General features: G+C 44.9%; 1 protein-coding gene and 1 pseudogene across 1 annotated transcript in view; both read right to left on the bottom strand.

Annotated features, from left to right (window-relative positions):
• The window catches only part of LOC124585982 (sodium/calcium exchanger 3-like), a 783,464-nt gene that overhangs the window by 348,243 nt on the left and 410,532 nt on the right, over positions 1 to 24,689 (bottom strand). The gene's annotated exons all lie outside the window — the stretch shown is intronic.
• Positions 12,982 to 13,099, bottom strand: LOC124555439 (annotated as a pseudogene).

Raw genomic sequence — 24,689 nt, 5'->3', positions numbered from 1 at the left:
TTGCTGGGTGTTCCGGTATGCACGCACGGTACCACTCTACTGGTGACGCCCGAGTCAACGTCTTCCTGCATCAAGAACCTATCCATTATCCTCGTACTGCATCCCGAGGAGAGCACAGACGCTCGTCCGTTGCTCCTTATGGTGGCCTGTTTGGCAACGAGGAACTCAGCAGCACACCCGTTATACACTCCTGGAAATTGAAATAAGAACACCGTGATTTCATTGTCCCAGGAAGGGGAAACTTTATTGAATACATTCCTGGGGTCAGATACATCACATGATCACACTGACAGAACCACAGGCACATAGACACAGGCAACAGAGCATGCACAATGTCGGCACTAGTACAGTGTATATCCACCTTTCGCAGCAATGCAGGCTGCTATTCTCCCATGGAGACGATCGTAGAGATGCTGGATGTAGTCCTGTGGAACGGATTGCCATGCCATTTCCACCTGGCGCCTCAGTTGGACCAGCGTTCGTGCTGGACGTGCAGACCGCGTGAGACGACGCTTCATCCAGTCCCAAACATGCTCAATGGGGGACAGATCCGGAGATCTTGCTGGCCAGGGTAGTTGACTTACACCTTCTAGAGCACGTTGGGTGGCACGGGATACATGCGGACATGCATTGTCCTGTTGGAACAGCAAGTTCCCTTGCCGGTCTAGGAATGGTAGAACGATGGGTTCGATGACGGTTTGGATGTATCGTGCACTATTCAGTGTCCCCTCGACGATCACCAGTGGTGTACGGCCAGTGTAGGAGATCGCTCCCCACACCACGATGCCGGGTGTTGGCCCTGTGTGCCTCGGTCGTATGCAGTCCTGATTGTGGCGCTCACCTGCACGGCGCCAAACACGCATACGACCATCATTGGCACCAAGGCAGAAGCGACTCTCATCGCTGAAGACGACACGTCTCCATTCGTCCCTCCATTCACGCCTGTCGCGACACCACTGGAGGCGGGCTGCACGATGTTGGGGCGTGAGCGGAAGACGGCCTAACGGTGTGCGGGACCGTAGCCCAGCTTCATGGAGACGGTTGCGAATGGTCCTCGCCGATACCCCAGGAGCAACAGTGTCCCTAATTTGCTGGGAAGTGGCGGTGCGGTCCCCTACGGCACTGCGTAGGATCCTACGGTCTTGGCGTGCATCCGTGCGTCGCTGCGGTCCGGTCCCAGGTCGACGGGCACGTGCACCTTCCGCCGACCACTGGCGACAACATCGATGTACTGTGGAGACCTCACGCCCCACGTGTTGAGCAATTCGGCGGTACGTCCACCCGGCCTCCCGCATGCCCACTATACGCCCTCGCTCAAAGTCCGTCAACTGCACATTCGGTTCACGTCCACGCTGTCGCGGCATGCTACCAGTGTTAAAGACTGCGATGGAGCTCCGTATGCCACGGCAAACTGGCTGACACTGACGGCGGCGGTGCACAAATGCCGCGCAGCTAGCGCCATTCGACGGCCAACACCGCGGTTCCTGGTGTGTCCGCTGTGCCGTGCGTGTGATCATTGCTTGTACAGCCCTCTCGCAGTGTCCGGAGCAAGTATGGTGGGTCTGACACACCGGTGTCAATGTGTTCTTTTTTCCATTTCCAGGAGTGTAATATCCCATCTCGTGAACGAGTATGTTAGCACAATTAATAGAATGAAATTACAATGAAATGAATACCCTTGATATAAGTCAACGGGGACAGTTGAAAATGTGCACCCCCGACCGGGACTCGAAACCGGGATCTCCTGCTTACGTGGCAGACGTTGTATCCATCAGAGCCACAGGACAGAGAGGATAGTGCGACTGCAGGGATTCGTCTCTGGCACGGCTCCCGTGAGACCCACATTCCCAACTTATTGTCTTGCACTATGTTGATAGTGCCCCTGCCCATTATACTCATTACTCGCGGCATGTTGCCGATTCCCGTAAGAGTTCGGGTACTGTTTGTGCATCTGCACAGAAGAAGATGATCAAATGGCCGGCGAGTCTTAACGCGACCTTGTTCCCATGATGACAGACGCCTCGCCCAAAGACTCACCATATTTTTGTTCACTGCTGTGTCACCGTAGACATTCTGCAATCGCCTGTGAATCAAGATCTACGATGCTCTGGTTTCCTGCGAAAAGAAATTCAATGACAGCCCTCTACTTGGAACACACCTCCGTTAGAGACGCCATTTTGAAGGCTATATATAGCTTCGTCACCTATCTCGACTCCATCAGACCATAGGGACTGAAGTGGAGTATTCCACGATGTCCCAAACAAATTCCGTGTTTTTTCAACCGAAACTGGTCTAAGAAAAGAAGTGCTGCATTGCTTATGAGACACCCCTCGTAGATTTTCGGAGTACTATGTCCCGTTAGATATGGAATACTTTTTCGTGTGCCTTGGAAACGGGCATAATTTCCGAGAGAAGCGGGAGAGGGAAGGAGAGAGAGAAAGAGAGGGAACGAGGGGGAAGAGAGAGTTATTTAGCGTTTATTCGTGCGTAGGTGTGGCCGCGAAGGGAGCGCCCGGAGGCGACACCTTGGCTAAACGTCGGCGCGTTGCGCGGCACAATCTGTCAGCGCGCGGCGTGGGTGCAGCCATTGTAGCATCCGGCGCTGGCGCATGTTGTTCGCACTGCCTCGGGACTCGTCTGCAGCGGTGGCGGCGCTGTCTCCACGAGGGCCGAGCTCGCCCTCGCTCACGGCTTTACGAGCAGTAAACCGCCCCTTATTACGAGGTCAGCGCGGCCGCGAAATTAGATGCGATCCTTCTGCAGCCCGGACAGCGGCGCAGACTCACGAGTAGGGGCCCTTATCTCGCAGTCGCGGGGGCGCGCGTCTTAACCGACAGTTGCCGCCTCCCCAACTTCTTCTTCTTCTCCTTCGCTTTTGCACGGCACGCTCGCATACAAGGTGGTTAAAAAAGTACCACATATTACTACAGGAGGTACCATTGATGAGAACTAGAAGAAAAGTTCTGGAAACCAAATACCTGGTGAGATATGGGCCAAACTGGCCTTTCATTCCCATATATCTGTTACGTAGAAGCAGCGGAAAAATTCTCGTATTGAAGCACTAAAAAGGCGAATATGCTTCTGCTTAAAAGACTCTGAGTGAAAAGTGGGGTTCCAGCTGCCTGACTCTACCTTCCTTGGCACTTTTAAAAATATTCCCAAAAATGTTGCCATGCAAACATCCTCACACTCTTTTTAACATGCAGGCCAGCTCTTACTCCCTCAAGCTCCCCTAACTATAACTCGCTCACACCCACTAGTGCATCGCTGCAAGTCGCTCACACTCATCCATTTCCGCTGGCCTATCCTCACCCACTCATTCAGCCCAACTCATTACCATTATATCTTTGTGTCTCTCTGTTACTATCTCTCGCCTCACGCCAGTCTCCTTCGTTCTGTCCTACTGCCTGTCATATCGCCCAGAGATCGCGGTGCTACACCAAAGGCGGCAACGTGAATCGATACCACAGACATTAGCGAGGCCTCGTCGCAATCCGCAACGACGTAGGGAAGGCGCTCCATAAGACCATTACTCTGTCCGAGCACTGCAGCACCATTACACTGCGATCAATACAGAGCCGAGCTCTGCCCAGTTCGAGACCTGAGCTACAGCAGTCGACATCATCGTGTAGGACAGTGACAAAAAAGTTCGTCATGAAATGCATGTTCCTAAATACAGAACTTTGTACTGAAAGAGGAAAGTTGGTTCATATGTGCGTCAACAGGTGCTTCTGCAGTCAACGAGAGTTGTAAATTATCAAGCAATCCTATGTCAAAAAAGCGTGTCAAAATTAAGGGAATCTTTTATTTCTTTATGTAATAAAGTGAACTAGTATTTCATGTGTCTAGTTTGATGAGTTTTCACCCAGAGCAATCAATGCACCCAAAGCTATGGCCGCACGAAAGTAGTTTCTCCTGGTCACAACACTACTAATGTCTCCTCTCACTGTCTACCACTTGCTCTCTCTCTCTCTCTCTCTCTCTCTCTCTCTGTTATTGCTACTGTTTCATTCGTTCCTTCCCACTGCTGCTGTCTCTTCTCACTGTCGCTAACTCTCTCTTCCTCGGTGTTACATCGTAGACTCAGTCCATCAATATCACTGGCTCTCACTCACTTTCTCTTTCTTCTTCTCTTTATTCGTCTCCCACTGGGACTGTCCCCTTCACTCCACTGTTTCGTCACTGTGAAGTTTGTTCCATTGCCCTCTCTTTCTCTCACATTGCTGTTGTCTCCTTCGCTCGTTCTATATCACAATCATTGTCTGCTATCTTGCATTATTTATTATTGATCCGTCTCTTTTCCACTGCCACTGTGCCGCGCGTGGTAGCCATATGGTCTAGAGCGTCTTGCCACGGTTCGCACATTTTTTCAACCGAAATTGACTGAGAAAAAATATATTGTATTGAAGTCCCTGGCGTTTGCGTATCATATCCTCTGAGGCGTAAAGTGTGAGCCAGTCTGCCTAACGAGAGTGGGTAATCGTCTAAACATCTACACCGCCGTTAATCTGCTGTGCTGATTCGCTCCCTGTCTGGTTCATCTTCCATCCGGTTCGTCGCAAGTTACCGCGCTGCAGTTTACGCTATACGAGCAGATTTCGTATACAGCGTATCCTAGGAGGGATGGTCAATAGTCTCGGGTATGACAAGAATTATCATGTAAAGCAAGAAGTCCAGTAAACATGGGCTCTGAAATGCACACCTTAAGATTTATGAGCACATCTTCATCTTCGTTTCTGTCAAACAAATCTCTTTTACTGAACAAGTGCTCATAGCTCTTAAGGGATTCATTTTAGAGTTAATCTTTGCGAGGCAGTTTTGCTTGGAATGGCCATTCCTGACTTGCTCTTCCTGGGACACCGGTATATGAGTGTGTATTTAAAATACACTCCTGGAAATTGAAATAAGAACACCGTGAATTCATTGTCCCAGGAAGGGGAAACTTTATTGACACATTCCTGGGGTCAGATACTTCACATGATCACACTGACAGAACCACAGGCACATAGACACAGGCAACAGAGCGTGCACAATGTCGGCACTAGTACAGTGTATATCCACCTTTCGCAGCAATGCAGGCTGCTATTCTCCCATGGAGACGATCGTAGAGATGCTAGATGTAGTCCTGTGGAACGGCTTGCCATGCCATTTCCACCTGGCGCCTCAGTTGGACCAGCGTTCGTGCTGGACGTGCAGACCGCGTGAGACGACGCTTCATCCAGTCCCAAACATGCTCAATGGGGGACAGATCCGGAGATCTTGCTGGCCAGGGTAGTTGACTTACACCTTCTAGAGCACGTTGGGTGGCACGGGATACATGCGGACGTGCATTGTCCTGTTGGAACAGCAAGTTCCCTTGCCGGTCTAGGAATGGTAGAACGATGGGTTCGATGACGGTTTGGATGTACCGTGCACTATTCAGTGTCCCCTCGACGATCACCAGTGGTGTACGGCCAGTGTAGGAGATCGCTCCCCACACCATGATGCCGGGTGTTGGCCCTGTGTGCCTCGGTCGTATGCAGTCCTGATTGTGGCGCTCACCTGCACGGCGCCAAACACGCATACGACCATCATTGGCACCAAGGCAGAAGCGACTCTCATCGCTGAAGACGACACGTCTCCATTCACGCCTGTCGCGACACCACTGGAGGCGGGCTGCACGATGTTGGGGCGTGAGCGGAAGACGGCCTAACGGTGTGCGGGACCGTAGCCCAGCTTCATGGAGACGGTTGCGAATGGTCCTCGCCGATACCCCAGGAGCAACAGTGTCCCTAATTTGCTGGGAAGTGGCGGTGCGGTCCCCTACGGCACTGCGTAGGATCCTACGGTCTTGGCGTGCATCCGTGCGTCGCTGCGGTCCGGTCCCAGGTCGACGGGCACGTGCACCTTCAGCCGACCACTGGCGACAACATCGATGTACTGTGGAGACCTCACGCCCCACGTGTTGAGCAATTCGGCGGTACGTCCACCCGGCCTCCCGCATGCCCACTATACGCCCTCGCTCAAAGTCCGTCAACTGCACATACGGTTCACGTCCACGCTGTCGCGGCATGCTACCAGTGTTAAAGACTGCGATGGAGCTCCGTATACCACGGCAAACTGGCTGACACTGACGGCGGCGGTGCACAAATGCTGCGCAGCTAGCGCCATTCGACGGCCAACACCGCGGTTCCTGGTGTGTCAGCTGTGCCGTGCGTGTGATCATTGCTTGTACAGCCCTATCGCAGTGTCCGGAGCAAGTATGGTGGGTCTGACACACCGGTGTCAATGTGTTCTTTTTTCCATTTCCAGGAGTGTATTTAAATAAGAAAATAGTCGACTAACATGACTCTGTCTTTCTCTCTCTCTCTCTCCCTGCGCACGCGCGCGTGAGTGTGTGTTCTTATGAGTGATTGGAAAATAAAATCTGATTTTTCACTGAGATAAACAACTTACATCTCATAGCAGCAACACTAGCTACCAGTAAATGCTCTAAGTGTCCGTTGTCATTCGCACTGTACGCATATTAATATAATCCCTTCGCAGAACTGAATCCTGGTTTTCAAACCATTCGCCTCCTTTGCTTGCACACGTTTTTGTGATAAGGGTGCAATTTCTGCTACACGGGTAATCTTGACATTGCTTTTTTTGAAACTGTTTCCTCATGAAGAAGTTGAAAATTTCCTCTTCTCCTACACGTCCCAAGACTAGCTTCCCAAATCTTATTGTGCAAAAAACTATTTGTGGAGAATCTTCTGTGCTGTGTGTGGCATGGAAGTCCCAGATCCAGGTAAGTTTTAATCTGCTGGGATAAGTGTATTTCAATTAGGACGATGCCTCTTCCGGTGGTTCTCTCTGTCCACTCGTTTGGATTTCAGGTCACAATATCCTGCTACCTCATAGATTAAATTAATGTTTGTGTATTCCTGTAACATGTAATGCTCCTCCTACGCCAATCAGTTATGAAATATAAACAGATGTAATATGTAACCGGGATAATAGGAAACGCGAATTTTTTTTCCAAAGCAGCTTAACCGTTGGTGGTTCCACCACATTCGCAGTTTGCAAATACACGGTCCTCACATGTGTTGTTCATTAGACACCTTACGTCACCTGAGATACTCATTTCTGACCGACAGTTTTGAAAACTGGCTGTTACATTAGCAACATTCACTATTTTATCTGAAACTTTGAAACTTTGAATATTGATTTATTTCACGCATTAGTTGAGTAGATTCTCTGCAAAGATACATTTCTCTACCCCGTTATCGATTAAGAACAGCATATCTGGTTTTTGAGCGTGTCTGTGAGGTGTTCAGGAAGTAGTATTTGAGTTCTGGCTGCACTGGCTTACAAGATCGCTCCCAGCCTTGCTGGATTCTATATGGCGAGTTTGAAGAATCACATTGTCTTCTGGTGTGGTTGGATTATATCTTGTTTTGCACTCTGATCGAGCATTTACCTTTTAGCAGCTCTGCAGTGTTTTAAGGTGTACTTCGACGGTTTGCAGTGTCAGTACATTCGTAGTAGGAGTTTCCTCTTCGGTCACGGAAATCGTACGGTTCGCGCTTAAATACGTTCTCATTTCGCGTCGCAAAATTAAAGGTAGAAAATTTCACTGGAACTTTCCTGGCTTGAAATCTTGTCTCCCACGTGGGAATCTGTTCTTTGTGTTTCGACGAGGAGAGCAGGCTTCGATACTTGGTACATAATCTGTCTGTTATGTCATTCATCCGACTGGTAGAACATTTAACTTTGTCACAGCCCGTACCAATGACGCTCTGTTAATGTTTTGCGAATTTTATAGATTTTGCTTTGTTTGATTTTCTCGCGTGTTCGAACTGTGTTTGCACGTATTTTATTAGCATTAATTCTATACTTCCTGCAGTTTTTAACTGTATTTGGAGACAATGATATGCACTTATATTTAAGCGTACTGTCAAATCAATTTTCTGTTGCCAGTCATTTTCCTATTTAACAAAGTTTATGTCGACTTGCACTCAGTAATCAGTGTACGACCATTCGAAGCTAAGCATACTACTTTCCTTTCACAGCTGGTAGAATGTTACGGATTCCTCACTGTGATTGATACCAAAAATTGATTGGATCGCAGTGAATATTATAATTCGCGTTTCTATGCATGATGTTTCAGCAAAAATGTAGGAGTTGGAGATGATGTAGCTGGTGGAATGGTAGTCCTTCATGATATATGAAGTGTGATTAGTTGAAGTAATTGCGAGCTATGATAACAGTTTGGGACCAAAAGCCCACAACCTTGCACGAAGCTGTAAGCCACGTGGCTTTTCCACACATGGTGAGATATTTGTTACGATTATTGTGCTTCACTTAAATTCATTTTCCTTTTCATATGCGCTTAGTAAATCGTTGAAAAAAAAAGTAAGTGTTCATTGTCTAGGTTAATTGCTACAAACTCTTTGCAGTCAGGTAGCATTACTAGATGTGTAATTGCATTTTAAAATCTAGCTGGGACCTTAAAAGTTGCTGTTCACAAAATATTCATTTCAATGGGCTCGATCTTCTGTGTACTGTTGACCCCAAACGTTTTGGACATTTTGTAAAACAAACATGCCTTAAGTTGAAACTTCCGGGCTGAGAGGCCGTGGTCGATGTATAAAATTTCCACCTAACGTTTCGTCTCCATCTGCGGGAGACATCTTCTAAGGTCGTCCGGCTACTGCTACTGAGGCTCCAGGTACTCTCGCATTTATAAAGCGCATAGAGGGCACCACCATTCGTCACGTGATGCCGACGGTATTTCTATCTTTGGAGTCGTCATTCTCGATTAAGGGTAATCATTTGTCATACTACTGGCGCAACGTCGACATCCATATTTTGTCTAACTTTAAAACTTCCTCTTTTCTATTAAAATTGTTATGGTGTTTGTGAATCTCTGTTGCTTCTTTATACAAGCGCGCATGATAATGGGATGTAGCACGAACATACAAGCGCGCATGATAATGAGATGTAGCACGAACATCCCATTATCATGCGCACTTGCATAGAGAAGCAATAGAGATTCACAAACACTATAACAATTTTAATAGAAAAGAGGAAGTTTTAAAGTTAGACAAAGCATGGATGTCGAAGTTGCGCCAGCAGAATGACAATCGATTACTCTTAATCGAGAATGATGACTCCAAAGATAGGCATACCGTCGGCAACATGTGACGAATGGTGGTGCCCTCTATGCGCTCTATAAATGCGAGAGTACCTGGAGCCTCAGTAGCAGTCCCCGGACGGCCTCAGAAGATGTCTCCCGCAGATGGAGACGAAACGTCAGGTGGAAATTTTATACATCGACCACGGCCTCTCAGCCTGGAAGTTTCAACTGAAGCCTACATTGTATGATTAAGCATGCCTTAAGTATTTTAAAGTCAAGCGTTGCCAAGTCAGAAAGATGTCGCAAGTAGAAAGAAATAAGAGCTTTGTAACGTACAAACGGTGCGACAGCGCATGTATGCTGAACAGAGGGACATAGCTCAGAGCCAAGTGGACAAGACCGGTGGGCGACCTCTTGGATAGCTGCATCTTCTGGCTCAGCGGTACTCCTTTAGGCGCATCGACGGACAGTGTGAATCGCACAAGCGTTTCATTCACTTGCACAAGTTCTCTTCTGTCTGGATTGTTGCCAGCCCTCTTATCTTATTGGCCGGCATTACGTATTTAAGCTGAGAGTTCCCTACGAACGGTATTCGTGGCCGCGACTTTCAGCAACGGTGAAATAGACTAGATACATTTGCTGCAGCTAAAGGCAACCGTAGTAAAAAAAATTGTTTCAGATCTTTTACTCTAAATGACTGGCAATAAACTAAACTCCAGACTAAGTTTTACACGTAGAAGTTACGTGATTGGATAGTTAAAACACCTGAATCTACGAGGCATCATCATAATGACGACAGCAGTTTCTTTTCGAATTTGTGAACAATTTTTGGTAAGTAATGAAAAACACAGTTAAATATAAAGTAAAAAATACACTGTTTCATTGTTACGCAATGCTTTGTGGGAACTTAAACAGATCCTCGAAAATATTCCTGGAAAGCCTGAATTTTTAATATGTGGTGCTATATGCACTATCCTGGTTACGAATGATTACCTTATCAGGGCGTATTGTATCATATGGAAAGATTTGTAGTTTACTTTCGTATGGCAGACGGTTACGAAGTTCGTTACCACCGGTACAGTAAGACGAAAACAACTCTTAATTTAAGAAATAATTCTTAATTTCTGTAGGTGATATGTTAGTTACCCGTGTTATCGCCAAGGAAGGAATTTATTTTAATTACCAGAACGAGCCCTACAATCAGAGACCTGAATACCGTTTCTCAATCAGACTGGTACACGTTCTCAGGATCCAAATACCGGTCGTATACCTGGCACGTGGCTCATCATTTGATAACCACAGCCACTGTGGACACATTGGACTTTGATTCTTATCTGCAGCAGCAACACTGGGTCTTGTAACAAAGATGCGGCAGAAAAGACCGTGGGCTGGTGCTAAGAAAGAGCTGTTATTTAATTTTTTCCGTTTCAGGTATGAAGAAATTTATTTTTAACAATTGAAATTAAAAAAGAAGAAGAAGAGGCGAAAAGAAGAATAATAGTGGTCTAAAGGTAAGATCTTTGATTAATTATGGTCAGACAATGATTTCGAAATGAGATACAGGAGTTTAAAGCATACCCAATGGCAGATATATTCTTGGACCACAATTTGGTAATAATAAAGAGCAGACTGAAGTTTAAGAGACTCATTTGGACGACCAGTGTGGAAAACATTTGCGTACTGAACTGTTGAGAACTGATTATGTGCGTCATAAGTTGTCTAAGGTAACGGATTCTACGAAATGAATACTAAAGATAAAATTCAGTTGAAGAAGAGCGGACATGTCCTACAAGAGAAAGCACAGATTTTGGACAGGCAAATTTAAGTACAAGGGAAGTAACTGCGAAGAAACCTAGGGTAACAGAAGAAACACTACAATTAATTAACGGAGAAGGGAGGTACAAAAATTTTCAAGGGAATATACACAATATAAGTTACTCAGGAATGAAATCAATAAAAAGTACAGAGCAACCAAGGCGAAACGACTGCAGGAAAAATATGAAGCAACCGAAAAAGAAATGGTCGATAGAAGGACTGATTCAGCATATAGAAAAGCCAAGAGTAACATTATGGCTGCACTGGGAGTTCAGCTGTTAAACCCCCAAGATAGATCGTTTAGGTGATAGGAGTACACTGAAGACCTCTACGAGAGAAGGACCTGTCTGTTGGCGCGATAGAAGAAGAAGACGGGAGTTATTATGGAAGACATGCGGTATCCAGTACTAGAGTCAGAGGTTAACAGAACTTATAAAAGACCTGAGATCTAAGAAGGCAGAATTCTAGGACAATATTTGTTCGGGATTTCTGAAATCATTGGCAATATAGCAACTAAGATACTACTCAGATTGGTCTGTAGGATGTATGAGACCACAGACATACCAACAGACTTTGGGAAAAATATCATCCAAACAATCCCGATGATAGCGAGACATATGTGTGAGAACTATGGCACACTAAGCTTAACGGTTCATGCATCCAGTTTACTGACAATAATGGTAAACGGAAGAATGTTTGGTTCTAGAAATCGCAAAGGTACCAAAAGTGGCTAAATCGCTCCAGGCAAATGCCGGGATGGTTCCTTTCAAAGGGCACGGCCGATTTCCTTCCCCGTCCTTCCCTAATCCGATGAGACCGATGACCTCGCTGTCTGGTCTCCTTCCCCAAACAACCAACCAACCAACCAAAAGTGGCAGTTCGGACGTTGCGATTGATAATGGAAGCAAGACAAGAAAACACAAGGTACGTTCAGAGGATTTGGTGACATAAAAATAAGTCCAGCAGTGTAAAATAGTGTAAGATGCTGTAAACTTTAAGAAAAATCGAAAGAAGTTAGAGGGATAACTAGTAATAATAAAACTAGAGGAATAACGAGTAATAATAAAACACATGTAAGAACCAAGAGGGAACAATAATAATGGAAGACCAAGAAGGAAGTGCTGGGATTAAAAAGCATGCACTCCTTTGCTCCTACTGTTCACGTAAACAGCCATGAAGCAACGAAGGCAATTTAGTAAAAGTTAGAAGTACATAATATGGATTGACAGTAAACTAAAGCAGGACGAAAGTAATGAGCAATATCAGAAATGATGTTAGGGACTCAATGAGACCGTTACTAGATACATTGCTCCCTGCGTGAAGCCTTCACAAAATGCTATCTATGGCTCACTCATGACTTACAGGGGGACCATTCGAAGTATTCCCTCACCGATTTCATTGATATTGATAGGGTGTGTAGAGCACGACTAGGACTTCAACATGTGTAAAGAGGAAAACACAACACTCAACCGTTTTCTAGAAAATCGAAATTTACTTCAAATGGTCGATAATATGCAACGAGCTAGTAACCGAGTGAATAACGCTTAGTTTCATAGTCGCGAGGCCTATGGATCGAATATCGCTGCTGCTACTAACTTTTTTGTGATTTATTTGAACCCGTATTCGATGCTGTGCTTCGATATGCGTGGTACGCCGCAAAAATTGTGTGACGACCGAGAACCGTTTATGAACGTAAACCAAGTGATTTTTTGCAGTAGAAACACTGACAAAAACCGTAGACATGAAAAAATTCAGCTTTCCTTACATTTGATGTATATCGCGGTAATTACTGTTTTCCATGTGTCTATAGTGAATAACATCCTGATTCGTCCAGTGATACATAGGTTACTCATTGTAAAAAAAAGCACTCCGTCTTCAGGCCACGAGTGGCCTACCGGGGCCATCCGACCGCTGTGTCATCCTCAGTGGAGGATGCGGATAGGAGGGCCGTGGGGTCAGCACACCGCTCTCCCGGTCGTTGTGATGGTATTCTTGACCGAAGCCGCAACTATTCGGTCGAGTAGCTCCTCAATTGGCATCACGAGGCCAAGTGAACCCCGAAAAAATGGCAACCGCGCATGACGGCCTGGATGGTCACCCATCCAAGTGCCGACCACGCCCGACAGTGCTTAACTGCGGTGATCTCACGGGAACCGGTGTATCCACTGCGGCAAGGCCGTTGCCAAGTTACTCACTGTACTTGTCAAAAATGCAAATGCAATGATATAAATAAAATGACCTCGCTGGTCTGACTGTTATCGTGTATTATTTTTTTTTTCATTTCCAGTCTCCTTACGAGAAAAATCTTTTTCTCCTGTTAAAAATTATGAAAATAGTAAATGAACGATTATATGCTGGTATTTTTCACGGTCCTAATAAACCTGATGTTAGAACTAAGTGAAGATGAAGAAAAAATAGGAAGTGGCAGCAATATTCGGTCTAGATACCACGTGCTTATGAAGCTATGCGAACATGCTTACTCGTGAACGCTAGTGGCCCTGCAAAGCATACAGAATATGCTCACCTATCATTTTCAAACACGATTTTCACAAAAACTGCTGGGAGTTGCATGTTCCTATTCACATATGTTGAAGTCCTATCGCGCCCTACACACCTTGTCAATACGAATGAAAGCGATGAGAGGAAGTTCGAACGGTCCACTCGTTAGTCCAATTAAACTTTTCGGCCCCACCGGATCGCCAGCTGCGGAGGAACAGTCACTCTGGTGCACGGGTTGGACGTGTCGCAACCAGGCTAGACGTGTCTGCGAGCGTCGCCAGCCTAGGCGAACCGTGAGCCGTAAATCACTGCGCCCGTCCGCGGGCGTGACGGCCGCCTAGTGTCAAAGGCTGGGAGGGTGGGAGGAGGGGAGGGGGCAGGCCGCGGCCCAGACTGCCAATTGCGGCTCGCGCCGCGTATCCTCATTAACGCGGCCACTCACACTTGGCCATGCCGTTCTCTCCCTACCTCAACTTTCGTCTGGTGTACATTCCTTCTCTACGCATTCCAAATGGCTAACACTTGTAGAAGATTGTCGGCGATTTCGAACATAAAACTACACTACATGACAAAGAAACTGAAGCACCCGGAAGAGATGGTCGGGCGTCAAAGTAACATTAGTGCGTATGTAAATGATTCGAACTGCATTCTCCATGACATACTAAACGGCCACCAGCGTGCATTGGTGCTGCTCATGTTTAGTGTCGTTATCAGTCCTAATAAAGCATGCAAGTGGCTTGAGTCACTTCAGATGTTGCGTGATCACTGTGAAGGGCATACTGCGACATCAGCACCTGGCACACTTTGAAGGGAGCCTCAATGTCGGCCTTCATTTGGATGGCAGATAAGATAAAGCAATATCTAGATTTGCGGTGCATTTGAATGTGACAGTGGTCCATTGTTGCACTGCATGGGAAACCACGTTCATCGACAAGGTTCCAGTCGACCACATCTGACCATTACAAGTTAGGATCGTCGTACTGTGCTCCAAGTATGTCGTTACCCCTTCACAACCGTGCCTGCCATCTGAGAACAAGTAAAGGACTCCCAACCAACACCCTTGGTAGGAGACTATCTGTAACCGGACTAGGGAACTACCGTTTCATGTGTAGGCTACCGTTAACACCACGACACAAACAGCGACATTTGGAGTGGTGCTGTGATCGGGAAACGTGGACTATTGCGAATGATGTCACATATTGTTCAGCAATGAATCACGTTTCTACACTACCCAGATGACCATCGTCAGCGACTACAGAAGCGAATGGGGAGAGGTCCCATTCTTGCAGTGTTTTGGAGAGGCACAGCATTGTTACTCGAGGCACCAGAATGTGGGAAGCCATTGTGTATGATTTCACGTCAGGGGTGACAGTGATTGAGGGAAATTCTGCGTCCTAACATGTTGCCTTTAATGCAACAGTATCTTGGTGCCGTTTCTCAGAGGACAACGTTCACCCGCACATGGCACTTCTCTGTATGAACTGTCTGCGTGATTCTGAGGTACCCCTGTGGTGAGAATGGGCCCCACATTTGTCCCCTATACAACATGTATAGAACCAGCTCGGACATTGACTGGACCCCAGTTCCAGTATAGTATCCGGGATGTCAGGGACCAGTTACAAGGGACATGGGCCACATTGTCTCACGTAAATGGTACAACGACATTATGGAAGCCTTCCAAACGGAATCACTGCATGCATCCAGGCCAGAGATTGTGGAACGTCATAGTGGTAAGTGGGCTAATAATGCTAAGTTCGTTGTAAACTTGCTTATTTTTTTTTTTCTTTTATAATCTTATGGGACTTAACTGCTGAGGTCATCAGTCCCTAAGCTTACACACTACTTAACCTAAATTATCCTAAGGACAAACAGACACACCCATGCCCGAGGGAGGACTCGAACCTCCGCCGGGATCAGCCGCACAGTCCATGACTGCAGCGCCTTAGACCGCTCGGCTAATCCCGCGCGGCGAACTTGCTTCTGCTATCACTGAAATAACATCACCTACCCCGTCAACCGATGAAATTTCACGTCGTGTCCTCCTCCCATTCTGGGTACTAAAATGTATCTTCAGACAGTATCCCTACCACGTCTCTAGTTAAGACAGACAATTTTGTATCTCTTTAAAGCGACGCTTATGGTTGACAGGCTGCACAGGCCCGAAGACTGGCGTCAACTCCAGAGGATAGCTGTGGCGTTCAAGAACCATCCTCATCGACGACTGTAGAACAACTTCCCACAGCTCGGGGATAAACAACAAAGCAAGCCCAAGATAAGTACATTACTTAAGGGATGTTGAAGGCCAAGAAAATGCTCTATCACCCCTCAATGTGTATCAACCCCTCTAATGCAGGTTGTGCTCGATGTGACGCTACATTGTCCTGCTTACCATGCTCGTCTCCAGTGAGTGCACACGAGCTTCCCACAGGTGTACGTGTCATTGAGTTGTGACAGCCCAAACCAGTCATTTCTGCTTCCTAGTCTGGAACCTCCGTCGGCATACTGACAATAGACTCACAGTATATTATAAAGCTTGTTATCAAAAATAAATCACAGTTCGAAATAATACCAATATAATGCGGAAAGCAGAAATGCCTTACACCATCCATCACTGGTTCAAATGGCTCTGAGCACTATGGGAGTTAACTTCTGAGGTCATCAGTCCCCTAGAACTTAGAACTATTTAAACCTAACTAACCTAAGGCCATCACACACATCCATGCCCGGTTCCAGACTGTAGCACCTAGAACCGCTCAGCCACCCATCCATCACTACTCAGCCTTAGTATGGCACAGGAAGTAGTGAGGATTGAGCCGTAAAAATCTTTGACCAGTTATCCAATGAGGTAAAAAATGTAACACATAGTAAAAATAAGTTGAAACACAAACAGAAACGTAGCTGTTTGTCAGGTACTACTCATTCTAGTTCATATTGCAATTTCTGAATGTGTGTATGTGCACACGTACGCACTCAGTTGTGTGTGTGTGTTTAAGATATATATATATATATATATATATATATATATATTAGTCCCCTTAATCTGTATGTCACCACTGGGCTCCTCTGCAGACCTTATTTCGTATTCAACCTTCGATGTGTATCGACGTGTAAAGAAGATCAACAGTCAGTGGTAGTGTTTCTGAGATGACACTAATTTCTCTGTAATGTTATCAAAATTACTCGGCTGAGGTGGTTGTTTTAAGTGGTATATATAGCAGAGGGTGCTGGATGGCTTACTAACAGACCGTTTTTGTCGAGCTTTGAATCAGCGAATGACGTGATGCACTGTAAGCCGGTTCTTATGTTACAAACTAGCTTATTATGGAACAAGCCTTCCATATGCTCTTGCCCACAGTTCTTGATACAAGTACAGTCCGTTTTACCAAACTGAGGACACTAATGCTATATCACTTAAGCAGTTACCTATCGTAGCATTTAGTAAATAAAAGATAAAGAAGACGGTTTAATAACGAGATAAGAAAACGAAGGCAGCCCTTTGGGAATTGTCATGACTAACGTAATTAATTACATTACTGGATGCCTAGAATAAAAGTTGTTATGAACTAGGAACAAAGCAACACCAAAATGCTTTTCATGGCTCGTGGACGTTATGTGCCTGTTTTAATCTACGGCAGACTTCTGAAATACTTTGACGTTTAGCACAGTTTCACTCTGTAAAACAGAGCATGATAAATATCTTGATAGCAGCTACAAAGTCCTTTGCTAATCTTGTTGATACTGGCGCGCTTGAGATGACAAGCAAAAGGGCAATGAAACTGAAATGTATTTTGGATGAACAATGAACTCCACCTGGGTTATTTAAACATGTGGGATATCAGCGGAATCAAAAGAAGCTCTGGAAGCCTGGATTAACCTCACAATGTGAGAAAACCTGTATGGACGTTGGGGGAAGCTGGTTCCTGAGACGAAACGAATACACCGCATACTGCAGGTTGCGATTCATTGTGTTAGTAGCCGATTTCGGTTTTGACAGGAGAAGCGTGAGAATATTGCCAAAATGAGAGAGGTAGGATAAAATCCAGCGATGTTGAAGAATAGGAGGTGTTGTCAGACCAATAGACAATATAAAATTAAATGTTTCTCTATAAGATTAATATTACTTTAAAGTAACGTTTCTCAGTCAGCGTTTCGTGGAACGGTGGTGTTCAGCGGGAAGTGAATAAGTTCTCCGCTGAAATCTATTAAAAACTTGGTCTTTTTCCGACATTCTGTCGATACTAATATCTTTTTAAAATGTTTTATGATTTCTTTGTTAATAATATCTTCTTAAAATGTTTTATGATTTCTTTGTTAATAGTAATGCTTTAAAAGTAAAGTAATTATTGATTAAAACAATTTTTTATTTTTTAAAATTTTAATAACTTTCAAAATAAACCAGATGTTCCATGAAAGTACGAGATGTTGAAGGTGTTCCGTCCGAGGAAAAGTTTGGAAACCCCTACTCTAGAGTGACAAACGCAGCTAAGCTAATTTAGGTCAACTGATATAAAATGAATTATGTTAAGAGAAAGAAATAGGAATATTTCAGTAGATTTCATTGTGTTACTTATTGTCGGATTCAAATTCTCTCCATTAACTATTAAAACATTTAAAGTTGTTTACAATGCAACACTTTTTCTTGAGAAATATTTACACATACAGTGAACGGATAAGCGGAAATTTTAAGGAAGTGAAGGGCGGCGGTAAATACACCAGTATTACTACGTAATTTCCCAAACTGTGCGAGATTAAGTGAAGCTTGTCTAAGCGACATACTTTCAGGTTTCGGCAGAAAATTATCCAAGAAGAGAAATTCTGGGAGCACTGACGGCCAGTAAATCGCTATCTGGACGGTAGTTCTTATCCATGAGTGTAACAGGAGCAGAGGGCCACGTGGCTCAGACAGGAGTGATGTTGTGTTTTGGTGTTTCAGAGCGCTAAATTAGGAGGCCATCAGTACCCTTGTACGAAATAAATAGAGAAAGAATAATATATACTAAAGAATAATATATACTAAAGTCAAGTTGCATCAACAAATACAGCACAATACCCAAGAATTTAAGATACAACGTCGACACGCAGAGGATCGTAGCAGACAATCTATGGAATGCAGATAAAAAGCCAGCAAACAGATACATTCAAAATGGCCGAAATTACTGTCACCGGCTGACTATTTAAAATGAAGGGTGACCCAGTCACTATGCAAAGCATTAAAATCTCACACATAGTATTTTGCTGAGGAGCCCTGACAACACATCGAACCTTAAAATACGTGCCACACAGATATTTTCTCACTTCGCCAAATGAAATACAGTTTAAAATCTGCTATATCGACCAGCGTTCCGCATCCTTGCCACATTGATAGGTCCTCCCGCCGTAAGAGATAGCCATGTGTCAGTGGGCAGTGGACCACTCTTATCCCTGTAAGGGCTAGTTTCTCAGCTCGTCGTGGCCAGAAGGAGATAAGCCATGGTCACACTGTTCTTTTCACTGAATGCAGCTTATTTCCACTCATTTATAGTCACTGAGCGTCCCGCAAAAACGTGACCATCCGAGTAAAGTATGTGGTGACTGTTCGCAGGTGGACTGAACAGCGAGCAAGAGGTTGAAAGGGGAAAGCCTCCTTGGGAGCCGCATCAGGTAGTTCGTTTCAACGGATCGCTATGTGCCTTGGAACCCAGCAAAAAAATGGGCCCTTTGAGAATCAGAGAAGATGAGGAATTACTTGCCACAAAGTCTTCTGACCTGCTCAAATGATCTCCGGGTAATAAATAATTCCTCACAGTTAAACGCTGTGGGAGCCCTCGGAGAACACGACTGAGCAGCCGATGAAGTTCCCCTGCTTAGATACACCAGTGTAAACACTAATAAAATCTTAGGTGCAATTCTTCCTGTACCCTTTCAATTGTAAAATTAACATGGCCTCTTCAGTAGCCAGGGTGATCCCCTACTCTACTCCTGGCTTTGGACCTTAATTGCATCCATTTATAGCATCTCAAGGCTCTTCGTCATATGCTAGGTTGATAGAAGTCCCACAGCGACAAGTCTAGCGCGATCATGGAATGTGCTATTGTAACATGTAACAGCCATTATGTACTTGTCAGGTGCTTAGACAATCAGTTCAAGATTAACTTACACATTTGGCTGCCAAAGAAAAAGTCTCCGTGGTCTTTCCCAGGGTAACTAGCTGGGTTAAGGGTTTCATTTAAAGTCTGCATTTCGGCAACTGCAATGGCTACCGGAACTGAAAATGGAGAGTGATTACTGGAGACTGCTGCCGCGCGAGGAACAGTGTGGGCTTTATAGGCGTCAGTCGGTCGCCATTGCCACACAGTCTGGCTGGAGTCCAGGCAGATGGCGAGTGGAACCGACGTCGCTGTTCGCAGAACCTCGTGTACTTTTAGAAACAGTTTGGCACAAGGGAACCCAGAATCCCCGTGAATTGTGAAAAACTATTGTCGTACATTGCCTGAAACAGATTGTATCTTTAGAAGGAATGCAAATTTCCCACGTTGTGGGGAATGAAGTATTCCTGTAATGGGTTTCTAATAACCAGTGATAAACAGGTTATAGATGTAATTAAATTTTCCTGCAGACATTTAAGTTTCACCTGTATCTACGATAATGATGCAAGCTGGAGAAATGAATTAAAATTTGTAGCATGGCCATGACGTGAACCCAGGTCTCCCTCTTGATAGGCACTACAGCACCTCAGCATTACAGCCAACATAGCCACACGGACTACCGCAGGCCAATGCCCCCCTTCACTCAAACTTTAGTTCATACTTTCAGCTTATTTTAGATTGTGTTCGGGAGGGCATCGGACTACTGGACTACCGCTATGTTGGCTATAATGCTATAGTGGTGTAATGGCTAGCATACCTGCCTAACAAGCAAGAAAACCTGGGTTCACATCCTGGCTATGGTATAAATTTTAATTCATTTCTTCAGTTTCTATCATTATCGTACATAAACAGGTTAAGCATGAAAAGAATGACGTAAGCTAAACAAAATAACTCTTGATCTGCTTCGGTACTCAACTGGAGCATTTTCTAAACAACTATATCTATACTTCTATAAACTCAGCGAGAAACAATAGAAAAACGGAGGGTTCCTTTTACAGATGAGAGCGTCTCCCTGTCTTGTATGATTCCTGCATGAAGTCAGAGAAAAGTGATTTTTTCAGAATCCTCCAAAACTTTTCCCATTGTTCTTACGCAAGATATATGTGAAGGCAGTAGAGTTCCTGGAGTTTGTGAGTTCCGCTTTACCAGGCAGCGACGTTGCATAAAGACCACAGTACCTCACTCATAAATAAAGGTTTGGGACATACAAGAGTGTTTTAAAAATATGTAGGATTACTCGTGCTAAAACTGTCAGTGACTCAGAAGGAAACTGAATAAATAGGCATAAAAGAATTTGATCATTTGCCCAGAAACTTAAAATGTGTGATAGAAAATAAGAATAACTTCCGCATCTAAACTGCATTTGTTTCTTGTGGACAATTCGTTCTATTCTTACCGAACACAGATAGCACGTATTTGTGTAGTGTGAAATAGACAAACATGTTTAATTTCTTGTTATACTTCTGTTTCATTTGTATGACAAGTAATGAAAGAGATAAATATGTTTATTTTTAATAAATTTGAGTTGCCAAATTATTTAGTAATCTGCAAATTGTCAGAATGGAGCCGTACTCTCAACGATGTCATTTATATATGTAGTGTGTTAAAAAAAAAATTTCCATTTTTTGAGAGGTGGTAGTATGGAGCAAAACAAGAAAAAAATGTTAAGAAAAAAAGGACTGTATAATGCATACGTTAAGAGCTATGAGCACTTCTCTATCTTCGTTACGGTAAAACACATCTCTTCTACTACAGTCTCTTTAGTACAACAATGACCTACAGAATGCAGTAAACAAATGCTTGAACAAATCAGAGAATTATTACTGTGAAACAGCAGAGTTTCTAATGTAATCTACTTCCTTTACACAGGACCTACACTTGTGAAGCATCACTAAAGGTGGTGCCTGTATTGTCTCCATCTAGTAACCCATGCTTCTGTCCGACGTGTTAAGGGACCACGCACAACGGAATCATGCACAACTTGAAAAACTCCGGGTTGGTGACGGGTGCGCTGGCGAGCGTCGACGAAGAGTTCTGTGAGTGTTTCTACACAATTAATGAGGCTTTCATACACCAAAGATTTCAGCCCACAATCAAAAATCCAAAGAATTAAGGTCAATGGCACGACATTACCTGGACCTTCACGACTAACCCATCGCCCATTAAATGTCTGTGTGTGGTGTTTTGGGACATACTGAGAAAATCTGCTGGTGCAGTTACTGCCCGTCATCCATGTGGAGCACGTATTGGACACGCCTCGGGCTTTTAGTACTCAGCCGGCCGTGGTGGCCGAGCGGTTCTAGGCGCTACAGTCTGGAACCGCGCGACCGCTACGGTCGAAGGTTCGAATCCTGCCTCGGGCATGGACGTGTGTGCTGTCCTTAGGCTAGTTAGGTTTAAGTAGTTCTACGTTCTAGGGGACTGATGACCTCAGAAGTTAAGTACTATAGTGCTCAGAGCCATTTGAACCATTTTGAACCCAACCAGGGGGCAACATAGTTAGTAATGCCATTTTATGCAAGAGATCAAAGAGTTTTCAATTCACCACACGATATAAGAGAGGGCCTGATGTCACTATAGTGCCAGCTTAAATAAATAAACAAATAAATAAAATTAAAACACGGAGAGTGTGATGACTGCCACTAGTATCAGTTGGTGCACATTGTCAACACTGGTGTTGGCCTTGATAGCTGTCGGACTCTCCACATTTTAGATTTTGAAGACGGTCAAATACACCCGAAAGAGGCCACAGGAAATACATGACTTGAGCAGTGTCTTGTTTGTGAAATTTGGTGTCCATTCAACTTTGTACTCTTCGTGCTTGTGCTGTGGTGCTGAAAATGGGAAGTTTCAGCTGCGGAAAGTTGCAGGCAGCGAGATGAGCCACTTCAGCGGGTAACTCTGGATATATCTCATCTTTCCACTTAGCTGAGAAGTGGGCGGCTGGAGGGGATACATCGCCGCTCCGGAGTGGGCCGTAATTATCGCTGCCGCCGCCGCCGCGGCGCACCCCCTGACCGGCACCGAGCGCAGCGGTATAAATTGCATCGGACGCTCGGCCCCGCGCCAGCCACCCTCCAATTTTTTTTCCCCCTCCCGAGCGGAAAAGAGGCTTAACGGATGGGGAAAGCGAATTATTTGCTCCAGTGGCGGCAGACAATGGCGGCAGGAGGTCGCGAAATGGCTACAGGGGGTGGGATGCACGAACACTCTTCTAGGTGGAGGCTGGCGGGCTCCGTACAAGAAGATGTCGATCGCTCGCTTTGTGCCTAGTGACCCACTGGTACTCGTTCTCAGTATTCCTAGTCGCGCTTCAAATCGAGCTGCAAATTTCCCGTCCATTTCCGTGGTCCCTACACCATCCTGCTTTTATCTTCAACGATGGAGCAGAAGAGCGGCTAATGTGCTATACAGTTGATCAGACAGCAAAAAAAAAAAAAAAAAAAAAAAAAAAAAAAAAAAAAAAAAAAAAAAAAACTTCATTGACTACATGGAAATGTTTTTCATAAACAAAAAAATGTTTTTCACCGTCATCTGTACTGGACGCAATACATTTGGATTTGGCTCAGAGTGTCCTCTGTTTCCGTTTGCTCAGAAGAAAATCGTTTCAGCTCTGGATAATAGTCGTTCTTCAGTATATAGGACCTCTCAATTCAACGAAATGTTTTCCATCCATCTGTTTCATCAAGAGAGGAAGCAGAAAAAGACCGGAACTTTTCAATGACCGTGTGCTGTTGCCATGGTACTACCACGACCGATACGGGTAGGCATTCTGTTCTACGCTAGAGCCAATTTTTGCCCACTAACCTCTGTCGCTTCAATTTTCATTGCTGAACGTTGTAGTTCCGTTGTATAGTATGAGTGAGTATGTGTTTACCGTTTTTATAAATAGTGTATTGTGTTGTGAGTTGCATACTTCTGCCGGCCAGAGTGGCCGAGCTGCTCTAGGCGCTACGGTCTGGAACCGCGCGACCGCTACGGTCGCAGGTTCGAATCCTGCCTCGGGCATGGATGTGTGTGATGTCCTTAGGTTAGATAGGTTTAAGTAGTTCTAAGTTTTAGGGGACTGATGGCCACAGCAGTTAACTCCCATAGTGCTCAGAGCCATTTGAACCATTTTTTGCATACTTCTCAAATTCATTGTTTTAAAGTTATTTCGTTGCAGTTTCATCCTAGCTAACCCATCGTTTGCGCAGTTTTATTTTCAGAGTGTGCTGGTGCAACCACGTTCTCTCTCCATCCCCAAAGCTAAAGTACAACTTCCTCAGGTAAAACTATTACAAACTCACATGTGGTGCAAGGAGTGGTGAGAGCCAGTGAATCACCGCTTTCGACGGACGATAGCTTATTAGTCCAGGGAAGGACTTCGGGATATTATGCTACCGTTATCGAGAAAAGCTAGGTCAAAGATTCGGTCACAGAACCTGCTACTGGTCAAATTGAACCGTTAGCGCAATAGAAAGTTAAATTTTATTTTTACTGTAATGTGCTAGCCAAGAGAGAGGGGCAGAGGGAGTAGGAGGAGAAAAAGATATGGTGGGAGGGGTAGACGATCAGCCTGAGCGTGAGCGGAGGGGCCGAGATAGTTGCCGCAAAAGGGACTCAAGGGCTACTGTAATTCGTAGCATGGAGCAACCAGACATCAACCGAAATGCAAATTATTATGTCACAGCCTAGGCGATATATCGATACTCATCACATAGACGAGCACTACTACACTGGGCATGCAGATACTGGAGCAGCTAACCAAGACTCTCGGTAATAACTGAATGCTTCCAGAGAGGAACTTGTTTTGTGTTCGTGTGTACACAGTGTAGTGTGGGAAAAGAGGGTGATGCATACCGTCAGAACTGGCTCTCTGGTGCCTTTTCCTTTCCTAAGGCCAAATCAGAAGAAGAGAAATTTGTTAACATCGGGTATAGATTTAAGTGTCAGGAAGTCGTTTCTGAAAGTATTTGTATGGAGTGTAGCCATGTATGAAAGTGAAACACGGACGATAAATAGTTTGGACAAGAAGAGAATAGAAGGTTTCGAAATGTGGTGCTACAGAAGAATGCTGAAGATTAGATGGGTAGATCACATAACTAATGAGGAGGTGTTGAATAGAATTGGGAAGAAGAGGAGTTTGTAGCACAACTTGACAAGAAGAA

The sequence above is a fragment of the Schistocerca americana genome, chromosome 1, assembly GCF_021461395.2.
Source record: "Schistocerca americana isolate TAMUIC-IGC-003095 chromosome 1, iqSchAmer2.1, whole genome shotgun sequence".
NCBI lineage: Eukaryota > Metazoa > Arthropoda > Insecta > Orthoptera > Acrididae > Schistocerca > Schistocerca americana.
The sequence above is the reverse complement of the archived record's forward strand: the minus strand, read 5'-3'. Positions and strand labels throughout refer to the sequence as shown.